Genomic DNA, 14,799 nt, shown 5'->3' with positions numbered 1-14,799 from the left:
AAATGCATCACAACTTTTATGATCATTGGGGAAGGGGCACAAAACGACTATTCACGTCGGTCAGTAAAATGTATGAGTCTAGCGCTATACCATCTGACTTCCGGAAAATATCACCAACACAATTACAAAGACTGAAACAGCCGACATATGCGAGAACTGTAGCACAATCAGCTCATACGTCCAAGTTGCTGTCAATAATAATGTACACAAGAATGCAAAAGGAAATTTGGGTTGTGTTAGTTGATGATCAGTCTGGCTTTAGGAAAGGTAAAGACATCAGAGAGGCACTTCTGACGTTGCGGTTAATAATGGAAGCAAGACTACAGGAAAATCAGGTCACGCTCGTAGGATATGTCGACACGGAAAAAGCGTTCGAAAAAGTCAAATGGCGCAAGATGTTCGAAAGTCTGAGGCAAATAGTGGTAAACTATAGGGCGGAACGGGTATTATACGTATGAACAAGAGACAAGAGGGACCAACAAGAGCGTAAGACCAAAAACAAAATGTTCGGATTCAAAAGGCCGTGAGACATGGATATAGTCTTCCACACCTACTGTTTAATCTATACATCGAAGAAGCAATGACGGAAACAAAAGAAAGGTTCAAGAATGGATTTGAAATTGAACGTGAAAGGATATAAATGATAAGATTCGCTGATGACATTGCTATCGTCAGTGAAAGTGAAGAAGAATTCCGGAAATTCCTGAATGGAATGAACAATCTAATGAGCACAGGACATGGACTGAGCGTAAATCGAAGACGAAAGTAACGAGGAGTAGCAGAAATGAGAACACCGAGATACTTAACATCAGGAATGATGATCACGAAGTAGAAGAAGTTAAGAAATTATGCTCCCAAGGCTACAAGACAACCCTTGACGGACGGAGCAAGAATGACATAAAAAGCAGACTAGCATCGGCAAAAAGGGCATTCCTGGCTAAGAGAAGTCTATGAGTTTCAAAGATACGGTTTAATTTGAGGAAGAAATTTCTGAAAATATATGTTTGGAGCATAGCATTTTAAGGTACTGAAACATGGACTGTAGGGAAACTATAAAAGAAGAGAAGCGAAGCATTTGAGATGCCGTGCTACAGAAGAATTATGAAAATTAGGTGGACTGATAAGGCGACGAATGAGGAGCGGCTCCACAGAATCGGCGAGGAAAGGAATATGTGCAAAACACAGACAAGTAAAAGGAACAGGACATCTGTTAAGACATCAGGGAATAACTTCCATGGTAACAGAGGAACCTCTAGATGGAAAAACGTATATACGAAGACAGAGATTGGAATATCTTCATTAAAAAAGTTGAGTTCATTTTAAGTGGAGTTTCTGCGCTAGGCCAGGCAGAAGCACAGGTCTGACACAAAGTTTGTAGGTATCCCATAAATTGGGTCACCTCCGTTTACATCGCAAACCTACGCACAGTCATTGTTATTTTCATGCAATCAGCTATTACCCTCCACACCAACGCACTAATGTCTTGCAGATTTTGACGAAGAGAGCCTATGTCATTTCCGATGGAAAAAATTGATACGGGAACTGAAGCATCTTAAGGTTGTCTTTAAGCAGAGTGGTTATACTGACCAATAAATATGTCGTGCTCTTCAGGTCGTATCAGATAATATGACATCAGAAGTGTATTTATGCTCCACCTAAGGTTAGAGTAACTCTTAGGTCAGTAAACGATGACTTGGGAGTGAGGAAACTCACAGTACACAAAGTTCCTTGACATTGTTAGTTGCATTACATTGGCCAACCTATCCGTACTATTCAGCACGAATCTGTAGAGTACCATCGTCACGCTAGTTTGTTCCAACCGTAGATATTCGTAATGGCAGAACACTGTCTTAATGAGGGACATAACATGATAACATGTTGTATGACGAGAGAAAAATTATCGCTCCTGCGTCCTGCTACTGGGAATGTTTTCTATAGGACTCTCTTGAAATTCCACTACCTCATAATATTATTGTTATGGTAAATGTTCACTTTTAAGTAAGACGTGGCATCCGATTTTATCCGATTTCAAAGACAACGATCTTCTTTTAGACCAGTGGATTCTTTGTGGATTCTTTTAATTTGTGCCCTATTTGCATATCTCTTCTACCGGTGTACTACTAGAGTGATCGTCACGAACTTAGCCTCTTCAAGGTCACACCCGCTCCACGCAGTCCATCGATGCTAAGCACTGTGATTTGCCCGCCTCATAACTTTGTTGCCACATGTACACCGTTAACAGCGCAGCAAGTCAACGCCACCTGAATGCTCCGTGTTTCCATGCGGTATCAAGTGTTCACATGAGGCTGCAGTCTTCCATGGAATGGTGCACTGTTGTGTTTTTGGTAGAGAGCGAAGTTTAGGAGCAAGGGCCTACATTTAGTGCTATTCAGGTCATTGTACTTAAAGTGCGAAGAGGCATTCGAAAACACTATAATTGTCGTACCGAAGGTACTGTACATTTTTTTACTGGTCTTGGCACCAAGTGAAGAAGCCAGAAACGATACAAATGTTGCACCAGTTTGTAACCTCCCCCTTACTTATTGACCTTAATGACAGTAAAAATTAAAGCGCGTGTACCTAATGGAAATTTGAGAAAAGCAATCGTCACCGAAGTTAATCTGTCGGTAAAGAAGGAGGAAAGGGTTACATCTAAACGAAAGGAAAAATGGAAATGAAATTGGTGGAAATTAATTTTGAGAAAAGGGTAAGATTAATAAAGAAAGTAAATGTGCGGTCGTTACGTTAACAATTAATTGGCGTTAATTAGATATTTGAGATTTGGGGAAAATTACGGCCGCCAGTCCTATGGACAACTACTATAATAACTGAAAAATGAAAGATTAATGCACATATAATTAGCACTAAAAGCGTGGCAACTGAAGGTTGACACGTGTTGTGTGAAAACAGAATGTTTGTTAGAAGTAATAAATTTCGCTAGACTCTGACTTAATTTAGCAGAAGAATTAACAAAACCGGAAAATTGAAAGTTAATTTAGTGACCGAAATTAATAGTGAACTTTGTTTCTGAAGCACTATGAAATTCAATAAAATAAGGTTAGTCTTGGGTTACCTCAACAATCATTTCAGAAGCTACTTGAATCTATGCAATTTAGAAATGAGAGATTTAACTTTGAACTTGAATTAAATGATCCTGAACAATTAACAATAGTAAAATTTAATACGTACCAAGCTGAGCTGCAGCCACAGGTAAGCTAAAATATGGTAACAAAATTCACACTCTAAATTTGTGCTTGTGTAATCTAAACATTGTAGCCAGCTATGAATACCTTAACTGAACTTTGAAATTAAAGCAGTGAAATTGAATGATATTACTTTAATGCTGGCGTTTGAATTTCAACGACACTCGGGTTCATTCCGGAAAAGGAAGGGACCCTGCTTTGGTAACGCAATTAGGGACAATGAGCAACAAAGGTTCATGCTAATTTGCTGTAATTCTGTGAGGCAAATCGGAAATTTTAAAAGCTGAGGTCTGCCATACAGTTCTAAAACTTTACGTGCTTCCAGTCTTCCTTGTTGGTTGATTCAAGGTTTCAAGTCGTCGGTCGAGGAGGTGGCGACAGTCACTCATTGTCGGCCGTCGCTGTTGCAGAAGCTGGATGTTGGCGCGCCTTCTTCTCGACCCTGTCACCAGGCGAAACGACTCTTGATGTGCGTCAGCTAATGCTTCCCGTCCACGACACCGTGTCAGAAACTATCACCGCAAGTCGAGCGCAATTACATGCTGCCAAACCCCGAAAGCGCTGCAACTCGCGGGAGCGTCACACAACACACCTGCTCCACCGGCCTGCTACCGCCAGACTCCCTGTACCCACGCTCCATGCGGCAGAGTTAACACTACCCGATATACTAAACACTTTGGTCTTCCACACGACCTATACAATCGTTCGATAGCATAGTTCTCCCTAGGCAAGACCCAGCGAAAAATACAAATAATATTTACAAAATAAACCAATTATACATCGACATAAATGCATAAATATATGTATATTCAAATAGTAAAACAATTACAATATATAATGACACAGAAATGTCATATCTTCAGGTAACAAAATAAGGAAAAAAATTTATAGTACAATAGATGGAAATAGGAGGATATGCATTTCCGGCGTTACAAGTTCATTAAATAACAACAAAGCCTTGTGGTACGTATTTCCTAATCAATTGTATTTCGTGTTAACAGTGCTGTAAGGGATATAAATGAAAAGCGAACTTATAGAATATTACGATGTTGAAAAAAATTTGGTGTTGTTACGCTCCACGACAGTATCATTGGGCCGGCCGATGCGGCCGAGCGGTTCTAGGCGCTTCAGTCTGGAACCACGCGACCGCTACAGTCACAGGTTCGAATCCTGCCTCGGGCATGGATGTGTGTGATGTCCTTAGATTATTTAGGTTTAAGTTATTCTACGTCTAGGGGCCTAATGACCACAGACATTAAGTCCCATAGTGCTTAGAGCCACTTGAACCATTTTTTGAGCTGACTGCGAGATAAAACCAGGATAGATGATGGTGTTGCCATCCCCACCGCTGCAGAGGGCACAGGACCTGGCAACACAAATACCTCACCTTTTTTAACAAATGTCATATTACTGATTGATAAGTGCTAACTGTCGACTGCCTAGTGCGTAATTTCAGCCCTTGTGTCAATTGCAGCTATCCTGTGAGAGGGGAGACTACAGAGGTCAACCCTCAGCACGCCTACCTGTTTCCAGTTGTCTATGGAACCACGAGTCTGGCTGGAAGGACGCTGCTGCTGCCAGCTGCAGTAACAACTTCCAGGGCCCCACTCATGGGGCTCGTATATGGCGATCACATTGGGGGCTTGCCGTCATTCACCTTCGAGTGGGTGAGACCCTTGCTGCTCATCCTATTCCTATGCCAGGCACCAATTCTTCTGGCCCCTGTCTCCTAAAAGGGGGCTGAGAGCTGACCCATCCAGGCCAGTGAATACTTCTAGTGGACCTAGGGCGAGACTGCTGAGTGGCAATCTTCGATGTCCAGGAGAGCACTCTGGAGATCCACCCGTGACTTAGTGGCCGCCACCTGGCATTACACTGTGCTGGGGATACTGTAAGACAATCGGAAGCCAGCCTTCCTTCGCTAACGAGGCGCTACTCTGTCGGCACGGTTGCAGCATGGCGCTTTGGAAGACTGTCCTGTATTACTGCCTCGTATATGTATTGTTGATAATGATGTTTCTTGGTGATCTGGGGAGCAGTTAGGACATCATCACCGCATCCCACCCACCTCTCTCCTGACGACTATTGGCGGCTCGGATTGGAACCCCATATCTGGTGTCTCGAAGTGGTTACCAGTGAAATGAAAATGAAATGTCGTGTGGCTAGTGCCTCCCGTCGGGTAGACCGTTCGCCTGGTGCAGGTCTTTCGATTTGACGCCACTTCGGCGACCTGCGCGTCGATGGGGATGAAATGATGATGATTAGAACAACACAACACCCAGTCCCTGAGCGGAGAAAATTTCCGACCCAGCCGGGAATCGAACCCGGGCCTTTAGGATTGACAGTCTGTCACGCTGACCACTCAGCTACCGGGGCGGACAGTGGTTACCAGTGGTAGACGACTACGTCTGGTGTCACATCTACACATTTAGATCAACAGCAGCCGACCATCTATGCAGCTCTGATGTCTGGTCAACAGCTACGAGTTGAAGTTCATAACAATCCGGTGTGGTGAGTGACTGATCTTTGTTCACTTTCTTGTTCTCTATTTCGGCATGGCCATATAGAGCCACAGGGACTCTAAAAGTACGTTATAAGTGTCGTTTGTTAGACCACAGGAACCTGCGGACTTGTCTCTGATCCCTGGGAACAATATAGAAGTTTACTTGCAGCCAGTGAGGTGTCCGTATCGTGGGATGACTTCCTTGTGTTCAAATTGTGTCAGCTACCTGTAGCACACGTAGATGGAATGGTCACAGGCCACACCAGTGAACAGAATCTCGCTGGGCTATGATACGGTGTAAAGATTACATGTAGTCTAGTTCTTTTCTGCCTACTGCCGGTGCAATTTTCTTCTCGTCTTGTAGAATGGCTGATGGAGTTCACGCAAATGCTAGACACGACCTGAGTCTGAATGAAAGCGTGGAAGCTTTGAAGGGACAGATAACCGGGTTTTAGAAATTATAGCACAACAGTGGCAAGACAATGAAACCTTGTGTAGGAGAATGAAACGAAGAGAAGCCATTGGGGGGCAAGGACTCCTTGATTCAGTACAAAAGAACCTGTTGAATGTACCTGCCCCAATCCCATAACAGCTAACATCATAGTGCCATTGTAGGGGAAACAACCGAGGATGTATCGATTTTTAGTAGTGACGTAAAGGCTGCCGCCGAATTGGGAAAGTGGTCGGAAGAAACATCTTCGAATATAGATAGATTAAGGTTAGTGGGGGACACGGAACGTTCGTTTGGTATCATGTGACCCTCATTAAGGCCCAAACACTTGATGAAGTGGCTGACAGTCTAGCACAATGCTCTCGGGAGCAGAACACCACGAGGTTCTTTAGGGAGAGACCCAATGGATTATTACAGAAGCTTGGCAAATATATTGAATCCTTTTCTGACAGCATTAGGAAACTAGACTTACAAAACATATGAACCAACGCAGAATGTCGAGGCTGATGAAGTGATTCGGCGTGAGGCAGACAATAGAGTTCTGGATGTGTTTCTAAGAGGTATTTCTGATGATATATTGAGGAGGTTTGGAAAGGAGATCCCAAGTGACCTATCTGTTGCCATTAGGATTGCTTTGAAATTGCAGGAGATCGACATTATCACACTAAGGCAGAGTGGTCATGGTGTTTCTTCTTCTTAAGTGAAATGTTTTAGACAAGGGCTCACACGTCACGCCACGAAACAATGTCGTCAGCCTGAATGCAAACGAGAGGTGGAGGACCACAAAGCACGTGATTGTCGGAAGAAAGCAGGGCACAAGCAGCTTCCTAATAATCCAGAGTTGAACGGCTATTGGAGTGCCCCATCTGTCGAGTGGCATTCCCAGTAGAACACAAGACCGCAGAAACGAATGCAGAGACGGACTGTTGTTTGCTAGGCATAATAAATGGTAGAGAACATATATTTCTGGTGGACACAGGGGCTCAGGAATCAGTAATCAATCTGGATCTCCTGGGCGGAAAGAGACAGCGGTCGCCATAGTATAAACTACCTGGAGTTGATGATAATGATGTGAAGTCACTGGAGGCCACGCTGTTCAATTGTAACGTGGGAAATAAGTGTTTTAGATAGCACGGTAGGTTCCCTGTCCCCAGTTAACGGTAGGTTCCCTTTCCCCAGTTAGGCTCATGGGCTAGGACATGCAAATCGCCGAAGTAGCGACCAGTTGGAAGACTTGCACATGTTCATTGAGCCACGCGAAAATTAAATATCCGCCATTGTTCAGTCTCGTTGCAGCTCCTGCCGAATCTATTTTGGAATACCGGGTGTGGTGAGGGGTCTTCTGCGGTCCTGTCACTTGACTTCATTGCTAAACACCACGCAAAAATTAACCTATTACAGCGTACAATTCAACTTGGTGGAACATTGTGTCCGGCACCAGTGCATGTGTTACACTGCCGCTAGGTGGTACCATATAAACTGCAGACACAGACACTAAAGATCAATTTTCATGATACGATACCGCAAGATACAGGGATCTGGATTAACTTCTGGATAAGCATAGGTGTGGACGTAGCTAAGGATTCATTATATGTTGTAGAAACTAATGAAGAATTTAATAAGTCACACTGTTTTGTATGCTGAAGTATAGTAAGTGTCAGTGACGTGGATACATACGAGGGCAGTTCAATAAGTAATGTAACACATCTTTTTTCTCGGCCAATTTTGGTTGAAAAAACCGGAAATTTCTTGTGGAATATTTCCAAACATTCCCGCTTCGTCTCGTATAGTTCCATTGACTTCCGACAGGTGGCAGCGCTGTACGGAGCTGTTAAAATGGCGTCTGTAACGGATGTGCGTTGAAAACAATGGGCAGTAATCGAGTTTCTTTTGGCGGAAAACCAGGGCATCTCAGATATTCATAGGCGCTTGCAGAATGTCTACGGTGATCTGGCAGTGGACAAAAGCACGGTGAGTCTTTGGGCAAAGCGTGTGTCATCGTCGCCGCAAGGTCAAGCAAGACTGTCTGATCTCCTGCGTGCGGGCCGGCCGTGCACAGCTGTGACTCCTGCAATGGCGGAGCGTGCGAACACACTCGTTCGAGATGATTGACGGATCACCATCAAACAACTCAGTGCTCAACTTGACATCTCTATTGGTAGTGCTGTCACAATTGTTCACCAGTTGGGATATTCAAAGGTTTGTTCCCGCTGGGTCCCTCGTTGTCTAACCGAACACCGTAAAGAGCAAAGGAGAACCATCTGTGCCGAATTGCTTGCTCGTCATGTAGCTGAGGGTGACAATTTCTTGTCAAAGATTGTTACAGGCGATGAAACATGGGTTCATCACTTCGAACCTGAAACAAAACGGCAATCAATGGAGTGGCTCCACACCCACTCCCCTACCAAGAAAAAGTTTAAAGCCATACCCTCAGCCGGTAAAGTCATGGTTACAGTCTTCTGGGATGCTGAAGGAGTTATTCTGCTCGATGTCCTTCCCCATGGTCAAACGATCAACTCTGAAGTGTATTGTGCTACTCTTCAGAAATTGAAGAAACGACTTCAGCGTGTTCGTAGGCACAAAAATCTGAACGACCTTCTCCTTCTTCATGACAACACAAGACCTCACACAAGTCTTCGCACCCGAGAGGAGCTCACAAAACTTCAGTGGACTGTTCTTCCTCATGCACCCTACAGCCCCGATCTCGCACCGTCGGATTTCCATATGTTTGGCCCAATAAAGGACGCAATCCGTGGGAGGCACTACGCGGATGATGAAGAAGTTATTGATGCAGTACGACGTTGGCTCCGACATCGACCAGTGGAATGGTACCGTGCAGGCATACAGGCCCTCATTTCAAGGTGGCGTAAGGCCGTAGCATTGAATGGAGATTACGTTGAAAAATAGTGTTGTGTAGCTAAAAGATTGGGGAATAACCTGGTGTATTTCAATGCTGAATAAAACAACCCCTGTTTCAGAAAAAAAATGTGTTGCATTACTTATTGAACTGCCCTCGTATTTTATGGTTCCAGTCAGTCTCGATAATTTTGGCAAGGATGAGGTGTGTCTTGCAAAGGGTTTACTGATGCTAATCTGGATACTTTGGAGGAAGATAACCTGGGTAGGTCAAATGAGGATCGCTGCCGCAAGCAAACCGGCAATGCATCTGCATTATGTGAGAAAGTGAAGAATTTACAGGGAAATAATAGAAAACCAATGGGAACTTTCTTACTGCAGTCCATGGATTGTTTAATCCGAGTGCTCCGTTACCAACGACGCCACTCACACAACACAGAACACCAACAAGGAATATTGCTCCAATGTACAGGGGCCCGTATTGAGTTCCGAAGTGTATGCAACCAATAATGGAACAATTTATTGACCACCAGCTAGCTGACGGTATTACTGAGTATAGTGATAGTCTCCAAGGGATATTGGTAATTTTGGTCACATGGATGTCACCAGACTGCACTAAAAAATACAGATTTTGCTGTGACTACCAATACCTTAATGGATGAACGATCACCCATGCATATCTGATGCCAAAAATAACAGAAATTGTCGACAGTTTGGGTCAGTGTAACCATTTCTGCACAATGGAGCTAAACAGTGGTTATCATCTGATAGAAGTAGCGCCAGAGGATCGACAGAAGACAGCTTTTTCCATCCGCGGAGGTCGTTTCCAATATGGTCGAACGCCATTCTGACTCAAGAATACACTTGCCACCATTCAGACATTTTGGATGCTGTACTCAGAGGATTGAATGTATGATCTATCTGGATGACATAATAGTGTTTGCAAGGGACATGGAAAGGCGTGTACGACGATTGGCGAAAAGAACGACTAATGCTAAGCATCGATAAATGTCATTTTGCAGTAACAGAAGGAAATTATCATGAACAAATGGCGTCACAGCCAAACTTTACAAATTTTTCCCTGAATTTTATTCGTATAATATGTGAGAGATGGCCATGGTGGCTGATCGGTCCTAGGCGCTTCAGTCCGAAACCGCGCGACTGCTACGGTTGCAGGTTCGAATCCTGCCTCGGGCGTGGATGTATGTGATGTCCTTAGGTTAGTTAGGTTGAAGTAGTTCTAAGTTATAGGGGACTGATGATCTCAGATGTTAAGTCCCATAGTGCTCAGAGCCATTTGAACCATTTGAATACGTGAAAACAGACACTGTAAAGTACACAAACGAAAAGTATAAAATTTTAAGAATATATTAACTATATCAGAGATATCAGAACAGTAACCATAAATGTAATCTCTAAATGGACAAAGATCATTGACATAAGTGGTTATATGAGAGAACTTTAATAGTGGTAACTATTTATTTACAGCTCGTACAAAATAGATACTTGTTTCAAAGCATTATTAACTTTCAGAGTAGTCACCAGTATTGTGTACAACCCGTTGCCAGCGATGTGGAAGTCGTAGGATACTGTTAGCAGTGCCAGTTGTGTTGACTGTTCGAGCGGCGCGGTCTATTGCCCGACGAATTTGTAAAAGTTCTGAAGCGAATGGTGTGAAGTGTTTCCTTCAGTTTAGAAATCGAGTTGCACTTACGAGGGCTTAAGTCAGGGGAGTGCAGTAGGTGGTGTAGCACTTAGCAACCCCATCAGTGAAACAAATCAGTAACAGCTTGCACTGTACGTGCTTGAGCATTGTTCTGCAAAATGATGGTCAGATCCTGCAGAAAGTGTCATCACTTCTACCCTAAGATGAACAGCATGAAGACAAAAGTGATGACACTTTCTGTAGGACCTGACCATCAATTTGCTGCACAGTGCTCAAGCACGTAAAGTGCAAGCGTACAATGAAACAGACGATTAATTAGCAAAGAAGCGATAGTGTAGTAAGAACATTTACCGAATTCAAACGTAGAAACTACAATAACAAAAGGAGCTAAGAAGAACCATCCCAACTCTCCAAAACCTTGTAACGTTCTACGTGTTTAGACGAGCTGTGCGGCCTTCTAGATTTGGTACTGAGGAGAGAAGAATTTACTTGCTTGTCAGCGTGTGAGTCACCTTGGCAAGGATGCCACACAGTCATTCCATGTAAGTTGAGGTACACAGGTGGTCAGTGCATAGCTGTATATGGGTAATCACAGAGCAAGGGGACTTGGATGATAGATGCTCATATAGCTTGACAGTAGAACAAACACTAGTAATGGCGGCGTTTAAGGCGGTCTAAAATATGGCTACATACAACACTTGGAAATTCAATAATAAATCACAGTTCCATAGCAGAGGAAATTTGAATACATCTTCCATCTAAGACAAATGACATGCATGCCATGAAACAAAAATATTTTAAATATCTTAAAAACTACAGAAGTTATTAATGAACCACAAAATTGATAACTCCTAAATACTTCATGCGATTTCAACAAAGAATGTCTCAAATGACAGCACTACGCTATAGTTATCATACCTGAAAGCTACACATCTGTGTGTATTTTATTTATAGACTTATAACGTTTTATGCATATTTCACTATGCAGTCACACTATGTAGTCTCCACAACAACACAGCAGCTATACGCGTCATGGCATGCCTCAGATCCTGTCTTATTGTGTAGTTATCTAACGAATATTTTTTTGTCATTTTTAACGTAAGCACACATTCACGAGGATTCTGTTTTATTTATTTATGATCAAACTATTATTTTTACTTATTGTAAATATTTTAAGTGGAACTGGATGTTAATAACATTCCTTATACTAAATATTGAAATAATATGTCGGTTTAACGCATAAGGTGGTCACGTTAAATCAGATCAAGTCATTAGAACCTATGAATACTGTGTATTTTGGTGGCGATGGCCTTTAGTCAGTGCGAATGAGGAAGTGACGGAACGCTACTAGAACGCTGAGCAGAGACGGATGCTGGACATGGACACTTAGTTCCGGGAGTCAGAAGAAGAGTTTAAGCCTGATGTAATGTGCAGTCTTCAGATGTAAAGCTGATACGTTTTGGGTTGTAATTTGCCACTCGAGTACTCTAATTTTCGAAGGAACTTTAACTTTCGCGAGTACTAAATGTGTTCCAGTTATAAACATTGATTTTTTCTGCTTGCATTATGGAATTAAGATTGGACAGAGCATGAGTTTCTACTCAGGTATGTAAATATATAGATCTCCATACTAAATTCTAAATTGTTTTGAACTGATGAATATCTTATGTTTTGTGATCCCAGAATAGTGCTTAGTTTTCCTACGTCTTTGATGACTAGTTAGCTTTGACGCACCCTTCTGCCAAGCTGTGGTGCACTTAGTGCAGTTTTATTGTTTTTTAAATAAGGTTTTACTTCCGTCTATTTTCAATTGTTGATTGTAGGGACATCTTTTCATATATTTGCGATGTTCTGATTGAATAAACCAACAATTATTCATCATCGTCCTCCGGTGTCGTCTACATCAATTTCAGATGTTAGAATAAAACCCTTTTCTTCACTTATTTCTTATGTTTCAGGTTTAATATATATGATTATTTTATTAATTCGTAATTCTAACCTATGCATGGACTATTTGACCGCAGGATCACGGGAACAAATTTTCTGCGAGTTTAACTGAGGTAGTGATATAGTTTTACTCTATTTACCAGTTTTGCTTGGTAATCACTCATAACAATCTGCTTCTTCGCTAACGGTATAGCAAGATATTATCTAAGTTCAAAATTTCCCATTCTCTCAAGGTTTAAGCCGTTCAACATCTAGACAATTTGCCTCATACGCCGTTCCCTCAATAGAGCATTAAATTTTGAATCCTTTCTGTGCCAGCAGTGTCACCTTCCAATTAGTACCCGGTAAGTTTAGGACTATCTGATACTGATTGGTGCCCCGTACCCTCAAACTATCTTCAGTAGAAGATTCCTAAAAGTTTATCACTCCTATTTAACTGCTTGAAGTTCTCTATATCTGATAATTTTCACCTACTTGGGAATCGAAGTAACCTTAACTTCATTTCCTTGCCCTTAAAAGATGAATCTATCGACTAAAATCGATTGCTCCGATCCCAGTGGCTGCAGCACCCACTCTTCTATTCACTGCATTTCCGTCCACACTTATAAGAGATTTTTATGTGCCTCAAAGTGACCAACGAAAACTGCTTTCTGCTAGCTCTTCGCAGTTGCATTTCTCTTTGTCATATTCTTGGACCATTAGCGCTGAAATCTACTAGTGGCCATCTCCTTGTTTATTTCCACCAGATACATTTGTTTCTCCTGTGTCTGTTAACTGAACTTTTTGCACATTCTCTCAGTCAAGCTGAGATGCCTTTGCACCCCACATTTCTGGACTCCGCCGGCTGTCACATAGTGCCTGCCTAAACGACACCAATCTCTTCGACCGTTCTTATCTCTTTCCTTAACTTTACATTCATCCTCAGATTCATTAGTGATTTTGCATCCTTCTTCGATACTAGCACTATTGCGAGTATCAGACAGTAATCCCTTTAGCTCACCTATAATATTATCCACTGTTGAAGGATATCACTGTACAACCATGAAAGACAAATTAGATACTATTCCACATCGGTGTTTTGGGACTTGTTTTTTATTTATATGTGAGGAAATACTGTCCCAGGCAAAATGATAGTTTGATTTGTGCATCAGTACTGCATCTGTGGTCATAAAATGTGGAAAAAGCATTGCTTTATTTGACAATTACTACATGGAAACTATACTTCGGTACTGTGAAAAGGACGATATTTGAACACTGGCGAAATTTTACATCGTTGTACCGATCGAGACGGCACGCTTATCAGGCACTGGACCCACATTCTGGAGGACAGCAGTTCGAATCTTCCCCCGACCGTCCAGATTTACGGGGATTGGACTAAACTATGAAAGTACCGGGAACACAAATTGCCTAATACAGTGTAGCAAACCCCTTAGCATTCAAAACAGTTTCCAGACGACTCGGAATTGAAATACAGGTCCTATATGGTTTTCCAAGGGAAACATAGACAAGTCTTCCTGCAAAATAACGGCAAATTCAGGTAACGATGATCTAGGAACATCACGCTCACGGACCCTTCTCTCCAAAGTAGGCTACAAAGTATGAGTAATGCTGAGATCTCGTGGCCATGTTGGCTAGGTGAAGGGACAATCATTGTTCACACAAAACCAGTGCTCGATGGTGCGAGCTGTCTGAACAGGATCCTGGTGTCTTGGAACTCAGCCGTACCGCTGGGAAACACACCTGATGAGCCAAATGTTCACAAATCCTTGGAAGTAACGTGACCTTGCATAGTAACCACGGGCCCCATGGAGTACCATGATACGGCGGCCCAAATCACCACCCCTGCAATGTTTCACTCTTGGGACGTAAAGTCGGCCAGAAGTCAGAAACAGTGTGGAACAAGATTCATCTGACAAAATTACTTTCTTCCAAGGCTCAGTCGTCCATGTTTTTTTGGCTTAGGCAACATGTTTTCCTGATAAGAGCATTTGCGTCACTAATGAGTGGTTCTGGAGTTCAAGCTCGCCCTGAAATTCCCTGCTTACGGAACCCCCTTCGTGCAGTTTTGTGTTGAGAGGGTTCGCGAGAGCGACATTCTACTCTGCAGTGACTTTTGCAACTGTCGTCCTCATATGTTCCACCTCAATACCGCCTTCCACGATCACTCAATACA

Source organism: Schistocerca piceifrons, chromosome 1 (genome assembly GCF_021461385.2).
Source record: "Schistocerca piceifrons isolate TAMUIC-IGC-003096 chromosome 1, iqSchPice1.1, whole genome shotgun sequence".
NCBI classification, from domain to species: Eukaryota; Metazoa; Arthropoda; class Insecta; order Orthoptera; family Acrididae; genus Schistocerca; species Schistocerca piceifrons.
This window is presented reverse-complemented; position numbering follows the sequence as displayed.